We start from the raw sequence: 9,607 nt of genomic DNA, 5'->3' as shown, positions 1-9,607 counted from the left end.
AAGACAAAAACTTAACGTATGTGAAAAACCCATGTCACATTCTGTGTTCATTCCTGAGAACCCGATAAGAGTGGGAACATACCAAGCGCAGAAATATTTTTGAGAGATGAGCGAACACTTTAATTTGTTCTCTTAGCTTGGAAATTGGTTCCTCAAAGAGGCTGTAAAGTTTTGTGTGTCGAAGTTAGAGCCCGTGCAAAAATCAGCTCGGCTGCAAGGTCTGCAGACCAGCTCCATCAGCGAGGTCAAATGATGACTTTGAAAAACATCTGTTACAGAAGGAAATTTGAAGGTGTTTGTACTGACCACAGCAAAATAAACAAGGCAATGAAAGCCATCAAAAGGTACTTATGAGACATTCGTGATTTAAGTATTTGGCTTAAGAAAACAAAACAAAACCCCCAAACAGTGTGTTTTTCTGTTTTGTTTTTGTTTTTGTTTTTCTCTCTAGGCAGGCATTAGGGGGAGGGGGCAAGAAATACTGAACTTCTACTAGATACTGCTAGGAACTTGAAATCGATTTTTCAAAATAAATCAAACAAGAAGGAAGCCTGCATTAAATCAATATCTAGAGAATCTTCATCATCTGAATGTTTTGTTTGTGCAAACAGCGGTTTCTATCCATGAACTCAGTGCTGCACTTTAAATGTTTTCAATAATTTTTTGTTAAATCATCCCGTGAGCCATAGTTTGTAGTTGCCTGCGAGATGCAAACATTCAGTAGGGCTCAAAGACTTATCTTGGTCAAGTGGGCTGCAGGAGAGATACACAGTCAGAAATACACAAAATACTTACGCAGTTAACAGCCCAGCCAAAGTGCACCACCAAGTCCTAGGAGCCAGCTGTTCTCTCCCTGTGTAAACTATTCCGCCAAAGAAAAGGAAGCATATTTTACAAATTCATTAACTCCTTCTAATCTAAAATCAACGCTTTAGTCATGTTTTTTTTCCAAAACTCATATGAACTGCTCCAAATAAAAATACGAAGAGACAAGAGCTTACCTCCTACATTGGAAGTAATTGTTTAAGAGCCCGGACCCTGTGGCTTTATATATCCCATCTTTTTCTCACCATCTCTATCTAGTAAATGTTGTTCATCATTAGGATCCCTCCTCAGGAGGCTTCTCAGACCACACTCCCTACAATAGAAACATCCTGACCCCCATCCCACCAGCCCACAACTCCTGCCCCATTTCACTGCATCTTTTTTCTTCATTGTCACTTATCTCTCCCTGCCACTAGAATGTAAGCTTCATGAAGGTGGGCACTTTGTCAATCTTGGTCACTTTGATTACACGAGTATATAGAATACAGAAGTATCTAACACAGAATTGGTATTCAATAACTAGCTGTAGATTGGGAATATTCAGCACATGCTCACTCGGTAAGATTATCAGCTGAGCCAAGGCTGGGGATATAACTATCATGCAGATGGTAAAGACGGGCCCTCGTCTCGCCGTTTATAGTCTAGTATGTTGGTAAATATTTATCAAGCTTTCTGCCTCACATTTGTGTTTCCACAGCTCTCAACCAGTCATTGCAAACCATTATCCACTCAGGATGAAGGCATAAGAGTAAAAACTCTTCAGACCTCTTTAACCATAATTACATAATTGAAACCTGCTCTTAGTAAGAGAGGGAAGAAGTAGAATGACTCCATGTAGGCAAACTTAAAATTTGAAATCTGAGATGCCTAAACAATAATCACTAAATTATAAATTTCACTTACAGAAACCACTTTCAAATTAATTTGAGGCTCTTGTGAGAAGTGTTGGTGCTACTGGCTTGTAAAACGAAAGTCCGTTTCTCTTGTTTTGCTCTCCTATCTAAATATAAAAAGTGTTTCTCTCCATCTAACTCACAAGACGCTAAAAGGGGGCTACTCTCAAGATCTGGAGAATAAATTTGAAGGCCTTTGTAGGGAAGTTTTTGCTTAGATCTGCAAAACCTATTTATGCCTGTTCCCTCAATTGCAGAGACCGTGTATGCCATCTTGCATTGACTTAAAAAAAAGAATAAAGATCTTTACCCATTCGGAACTGACCTTGTATGGCCCTCTTTAAAAAAAAAACGTGATAATGAACTTGACAATGATTAAAGAAAAAGATATTTGCAATGGTCAAATAACAGTTAAATGATTCGTATCCAAAATGGATTCCTCTTATAAATTAACAAGAAAAAAACTCCTCAAATAACTCTGTAGGAGTTGGCAAAGCACATAACCAGGCATTTCACAAAAGAAGAAACCTGAATAGCCAATAAACATGAAAAGGTGCTAGATTATACTAGTAAATAGTGAAATGCAAACAGAAATAAGAAGGTACCCTTGCTTATCAAGCAGATTAGCAAAGATTTAAGTCTGTCCGTATCCAGCATTGAAAAGAGTATGGAGAAGCAGGTAATTAAATGCATTGACAATGAGACTGTAAATTGATACAACCATTTCAGAGAGTAATTTGTCAAAATGTGATAAAATTAAACATGTACCTAGTATACCATCTAGCCATTCCACTTCTAGGCAAACACCTTATAAGAATTTGAGCGCATGTATGAAGGATAGAAACTTGTGTGAGCACTTCTATTGTGGTTTGTTTATAACAATCTTAGTGCCAATTAACAGGAGTAAGAGAAGGCATAAGAAATTATTTTATTTATATAATAAAATGCTATACAGTTACTAAAAGGAATGGACTAGAGTCTTCTGTTTCAACACACAGCTCAAAAACTTAGTGATATTTGAAAAAAAAAAGCAAGTTGTAAAGTGATACAAGCAGTATGACACCATTATGTATATTTTATAATGAACATATAAAACAATAGTATAAATTGTTTATGGAAACATATGTGTTCATGTAAATACATAAATAGTGGATTGGAAACCAGACCCTTGACGGTGCCCACCAGAATGGAGTAGGGGATGGGGTTGGACTGGGGATAGAAGACAAAAGAGATTGCAATTTTATAATGCTTTTGAAAATTTTATTTTTAAAAAAATCTTGAAACTAATATGACAAAATGTTGACAATTTTCCTCTCTGGGTGGGGGTATGTGGATATTTGTTAGATTATTCTCTTTACATTTTGGTTATTTTTAAAAATTTCTCAAAGTTAAAAAAAAAAGGATCTGATCTTTCTATCGTGATTTCAAGAGTGATTTTGATGCTCATTTGGGCGCTGAGGAGTTTTCCTTCCTGAGTGTGCTCTGTAACCAGCTCTAATCAAGGTAGGCAGGCTTTCAGAACACATACAAGCCCTTACTGGGGTCTGTATGTCTGCAGATCTGTCTGAGGGTCAACTCCTGACTAGTCACCTTGCTCTCTACACATAAGCAGCAAAACGTTTACCAGTTGTCTGTATATAAAAAAATGCGTGTGAAAATTCTGAACAATGCTGCCAGATGCAAGCATATGAAAGGCTGAAGCATGCACATTTTAATACAGTTTGGACCTAATTCTAAACAAGTATTTATTGTGCACATTACACGTGCAGTGCAGTATATAAAAGGCGAAAGCATAAAAGTCCTTCCCAGTCAATATGTAGGCACAGTGGAAAACACACTGAACTGGGAATCAGAAAAATCAGAATGTCCCGACTCCTCCTCATAGGAACCGAGTGTCCCTGGGTTAGATATTTAAACCCTCTACCTAAATTCAATCATCTGTGTTACAAGAATGGGAATAATACCTACCTCTGGGTGGATGATGGAACTAAGTAAAATAAGCTCCATGAAAGTGCCAGACATGTAACAGACACGTAATAAACAGTGGTGTCTGTATGGATATTAGAGTTCAATTGGGAGCTCAACCAAGACAATGAAAGTATAATATCAGTATGGGTCGTGTCTTATGAGTCTTAATTTCACAATGCATAACGCAATGGATGCCACATAGTAGGTGGTTGATAAAGCTACTAAATGAGTACTTGCAGAGGGGAAAGGAAGAAAGGGAGGGAGGGAGGAATGGAGAAAGGGAGAAAGAAACAGAGGAAGGAAGGGAGGAGGGGGAGGGAGAGAAAGAAAAGAAAGGGAAAGTAAAGAAAAAGAAATGAAAAGAAGCAATCCCATTCCAGTAAATGGCACAGTGACTTCTATTTTTGGTAAAACCAGTGAATGGTATAAATACCCCACAGAGGGGCTCAAGCAGAACAGAAAACCCTTCTGGCGCTCTTCTGCCTGTGTCCTAAGAATCAGTTTAAACCAAAACTTACAACCCTCAGGATGTTTTCACTGCAGTGACAGAACTTGAGAAAAAGAGGCCAGAAGATTCCTGAACGTGTAACAGGAGAGGCTGAAGCTCCCCGGCCGAGGTCTGCCGGCAGAGACACGGGAGTGAAACAAGACAAAGGCAGAGACAGAAATGTATCTCAGCAAAAATTCACATCCCCGGTGCCAGAATATAACGGAACCTGCTGAAAATTAGGCTCCCATCTTTGTGTGCAGACTAGGTGACTTGTTAAGTCTGAAAAGTTTCTATTTGTTTTGAGCTCTTTGACGTGACCTCCCTCTTGGAAAAAACTGGATGGGATTTTAATCAGTTATTGATTTCCTGCTTTCCCTTACTGTTTGAACTGCTGTGGGTCTTCATTTTCTAAATCTTTTTTTGGGTACACTTCCCAAGAAAAGCTCATTCTACTGCAAATTTTAAATGCTGGCGCCTTGGAGAAGATCTACTGAAGGTGCTTATTAAACTGAAGTTCTCCGGGTTTTACCCCATTGTCTTGCACTGCCCTGTTCCTTCTTTTACTTTTGGCTCATTTAATTCACTTGCAGCCTTTGTTCCCTCAAGATCTCTGCTATTTACTAGGAACTATGTTTTAAGATTTATCTTTTTTTAAGGCATGGAAACATATACCTGATTTTGCTCTTGCTATAACTGTCCTAATAAGTCACTTGTTCTGGTTCATTACATTGAAAAAAAAAAGAGTTTATAACATTACAAGTATATTATAAACTCATCCTAGAAAACTTGGAAAATAGAGAAAATACAAAGAAATTTTCCATAAGCTCACAACCTCCCCCAAACCACTATTTACACATATACAACACATACACACACACAAGCCATATATACATATATGGATTTACTTCCAGTGATATAAAGTGTGTGTATGTGTGTGTGTATCTTAAAGTTGACTTTTATTAACTACTTAACATGTACCGAACACTAGGCTTTACATACATGATCTAATTTAATCTTTATTACAGTCCTATGAAGTTGCTTCTATTACTTGCTCTCTTTGAAGGTGAGGAAACCGGTGTCCAGAGAGGTTGTGTAACTGTCTCAAGGGCACACAGCTGTATGAGGCAGAGGAAGTATTCACAGCCGGCTGATTCCTAGGCCCCCTCCACTTACCTTCCACACCATACACTGTGTAGTTAAGAGTCTACACTGCACACTGTGTCAGAGCTGGTATTCAAACACCATGATCACTCCAAAAAACAGCACCCTAAATGCCAAGCGATTTAAATAATTCAATAGCTGGTATTGTCAAGACATTGGTTATGTAAGATATGAACATATATATGAGAAATATGAGTTAGATTCTACATGACTTTACTTATAAAAAATTCTGAACACGTGGTCATTGAAACCTCAGATATGCCCTGTCTTCTTGGGGTTTCATATGAAAACTGCTTTACTGCAATTATGATTGTTATTAGTGCCAGACAGTATCAGTCTGTTTTTAAAATTAGGAGCTCATCAATAAGCTCAGTGTTTGGGGGTCTGCTCAGGGCAGAGAAGCGCCAAGCTGGAGGTAGGAAAGTAAATTCAAGACCTACTTTTCCCATCTAAAGATCAATAGAAGCTCATATGTCAGTTTGCACTTGGCTCACAAAGCGTTCAAATTTAAATCTCTTTTAAGTCATGGTAACTTCTTCACTCCTTCCCTCCCTAGCTTAAAAGGTTGGATCATCTGGAATATGATTTCTCATTCCTTTTTAAAAGAAAGACAAAAAATGTAAACTGTGGGCTCCTCGCTGCTTATGTCAGAGTAATACATGTGTGCTTTATATAAACTAACCGTTTGTCTATTAATGTTTGTAAAGCTTCGTAGACATAAGGTATTTGGGACACACTCTCTAGAGAAATGTGGTGCCTTTGGAAAGAGGATCAGAGAAGGAAGAAACCAATGGGAAGAGAAATTCCTTTATCCTCACATCCAGAATGTGAAAGGACATCTCCAAACTGCATTTCCCCCTATATTGAAGGCCATGGCAGGAGCAGGAAACTTCCAAGGAGACTAGGCAGCCTGGCCTATAATGTTGGTTTCTAGATTCCATGTTACTTATCTGTGTGACAAGAAAGAGAAAAATACAGAGGACATACTTTGGACTGGACAACATGGCAGTGTGTCCCCAGGTACTGGCTTGCAGATGATCTCCCAGAGGTTTCCTGGTGACCGGTTACCCCATCAGCCTGAGTGGTGAGGGCATCTCAGGATCTCCCAGGGGCATGTGTCTACCTGCCCACAGGCCCACCATGTTGTAGGGAAGTGCAGGGCTGAGCACAGGCTCTTAAAGACTATAAAGCATGGACAAAACAAAGTAGTGAATATAACAAAAAAGAAGCAGACTCACAGATACAGAGAATAAACTAGTGGTTACCAGCAGGGAGAGGGAAAGGGGGAGGAGCAATATAGGGACAGGGGAGTAAGAGGTACAAACTATTAGGTATAAAATAAGATACAAGGATGTATTGTACAACACAGGGAATATAGCCAGTATTTTATAATAACTATTAATGGAGTATAACCTTTAAAAATTATGAATCACTATATTCTACACTGGTAACATATAAATATGTACAGCAACTATACTTCAATAAAAAATACTGTCAAGCATGGTTCTTAGTCACTGTTGCGTAGAGCCAAAAAAGAAAAACTTTCTGAAGATAAACCATGATTCCTGCTGCAGCTACTCTGCTAGCCAGAGAGATGCATGGGTCTGTGGACAGATTAGGATATACTTTCCCTCGACACATCTCTGTGACCACCTCTCGACACCAGCAGCCTCAAAAAGCCTGCCTAACCAAAACCTCAGGACACTAGCCTGAGCCCTTGTTAGGATGCCAATATTCTTGAAATGATGGAAGGGTGAGAGGGAGGGAGAGAAGGAGGGAAGGGATCACACCTTTTAAATAAGAAAGAAAAATTATTTCAGAAAACAACAGCTTCCCTTAATTGGTACCTAAACTTTGGCTCTGTCATTCTAAGTGTCTATATTAATAGCAGTGATTGCTATGTGAGCTCTGTGCTGTCAATCTAGGGAAAAGAATCTTGCCCTAGGAAGAGGAATTTCAGAGTTATAGAGTTTGCTTTTGATACAAACATTTGATACAAAGTTGCACCAATACAGCAGAGGAGGGTGGGAAAGGAGCTGCAAGTGTCCGCTCCTGCCCCTTTCTCACTTTCTGCAAATCCAACACTTGAGCCAAACTGGACCAAGGGCTGGTCCCCGAATACATACCCAGATCCCGGCTTCCAGGCTTTTGCTCCTGCTTTTCCTTCCACTTAGAATTTCCCACCCTCACATCTTTCTTTTAAATTCCTACTTCTACTTCAAGGCTCCTTTTCAGACGCTTTAGCATTTTCTGTGATTCTAGTCCCATTTTTACTTTGTTTTAGTTGCATGTTTATTTGACATATTTTGTCCATGGAACACAGACTCCTTGAGGTCTGGCATCATTTCTTTCCTCATCCTTGAGTTCGCTGTGGGTCTAGGGCTGTGTGCTGAGCAAAGAAGTTACTCACTCAGTAGATGTTTGTTGAACTGGAAGCAAGGATTTCACTTAAAATAAAGGAGGCTGAGTTGACTCGTAACAAAAGTGCCCCAAATCTCCCTATTGTTTCAGTCTTCTGTTTTATCCCATCACCTGTGGGAACTCTGTCAGAAGTACTAAGCGCTAGCATTCATCCACCAGCTAGTTGCTGGTGGTGGCCGTTAAGGTGCTGAGTTCGAATCCACCCCATCTCTTTGCTGCCAGCACCCCACCCCAGATCACGGACATTTCTCTCCTGGACAGATGCAGTGTCTTCTTTACTGACTCCTCTCCTCACTTCCACCGACGCTGACACAGAACTGTTGGAGTCAACTTCTTAAATCACATACCAGATCATGTCGTTCCCCAGCCTAAAAGCTTTCTTCCTAGCTCTTACTGAACTTGTACATTATTCCGTTTGTTAGCTTGCCTCGTTTCTGTCCGTCTCCTCCACAAGCTGTGTGAGGCAAGAACCGTCTCTGGTTCCCTGTCTGCCTGGGCCCTAGCATGGTGCTTGGAATATAGTAGTTGCTCACAGACATTTGTTGAATGAATAGATAAAAAGCGCGGAGTTATTATCATTCTCCTTCACTTTAGAAACCTTGCGCTACCTCGCATTTTCCTGGTTTCTGCGCTTTGCCTGGATCTCACTGGACAAATGAGCGTGGTATGGCTCTGGTTCTGAGCCTTCCAGTGGAACCTCAGTTCTTAGTTTTGTTGTGGAATCAGAGAGCACATCCCTGTGCTCTGTGTGTACCCCACCCGTACAGGACCAGCCAGCAATGATGGCACAGACTCACTCTGGGAACTTCAACTGCATCCCAACACCCCTTGTAAAACCAATCATGAGACAACATTCCAAGGCCCCAGCGAAGTGAGGAAGTTTCATTGCCTGCCAGATAGGATAGCATCCACTCCACTAAAAATATCACGGTAAAGTTTTGTGAGAAATTAATAATACACTGTTCCTCTTGTGTTTGGGGCAGACCTTAAAGACTTGCTGTAGGCAGATATTTTTGTTTTCTTAGCCTGATGAAATAGGGCACAAAAGAAGAAAGCGATATTGAACGAGAGAAGGAACATTTGTGCATGTAGCCAGGAATGATGCACATTTTGCCACTGATTTTATTTTTTACTCTTTTTTTGAAGCACGGTCTAGTAAGTACACTTTCAGGGCATCCATATTTCCAAATGCCTCTTCTTTTTCTTTTTTTTTTTTTTTTTTTTTTGCTGCATTGGGTCTTTGTTGCTGTACGCGGGCTTCCTTTAGTTGTGGCAAGCGGGGGCTGCTCTTTGTTAAGGTGCGCGGGCTCATTGCGATGGCTACTCTTGTTGCAGAGCACGGGCCCTAGGTCGCGCAGGCTTCAGTCGTCGTGGCGCGTGGGCTCAGTATTTGTGACAAAATACTCAGTGGCTCAGTAGTTGTGGTTCACGGGCTTAGTTGCTCCGCGGCATGTGGGATCTTCCTGGACCAGGGCTCGAACCCGTGTCCCCTGCATTGGCAGGCAGATTCTCAACCACTGCGCCACCAGGGAAGCCCCCTAGTTCATCTTGAGGAGACAGGATATAGCGACAGCATTTTATCATGGTTGTTGTGGCTTCTGAAAGCACAATTCCAAACCACAGGAGTATCCAATGGCCATTTGGAAGGAAGTGGGCTAGTTAGAAAGGTCTGGGGTCTCAGAAATAAATTCAGGTGATGCTAAGGCATATTTTTCAGATCTGGTAGAATTTTGTGAGACTGACTGTGGTTGGGTGTACTTTTGCCCACTGCTCACACAGCAGTGGAGTGCCTGTATTCCACCCCCTCCTCTCCTGGCCTCTTACCTTCACCCATTCTCACACTATCTCT

Source organism: Balaenoptera musculus, chromosome 2 (assembly GCF_009873245.2).
Source record: "Balaenoptera musculus isolate JJ_BM4_2016_0621 chromosome 2, mBalMus1.pri.v3, whole genome shotgun sequence".
NCBI classification, from domain to species: Eukaryota; Metazoa; Chordata; class Mammalia; order Artiodactyla; family Balaenopteridae; genus Balaenoptera; species Balaenoptera musculus.
The sequence above is the reverse complement of the archived record's forward strand: the minus strand, read 5'-3'. Positions refer to the sequence as shown.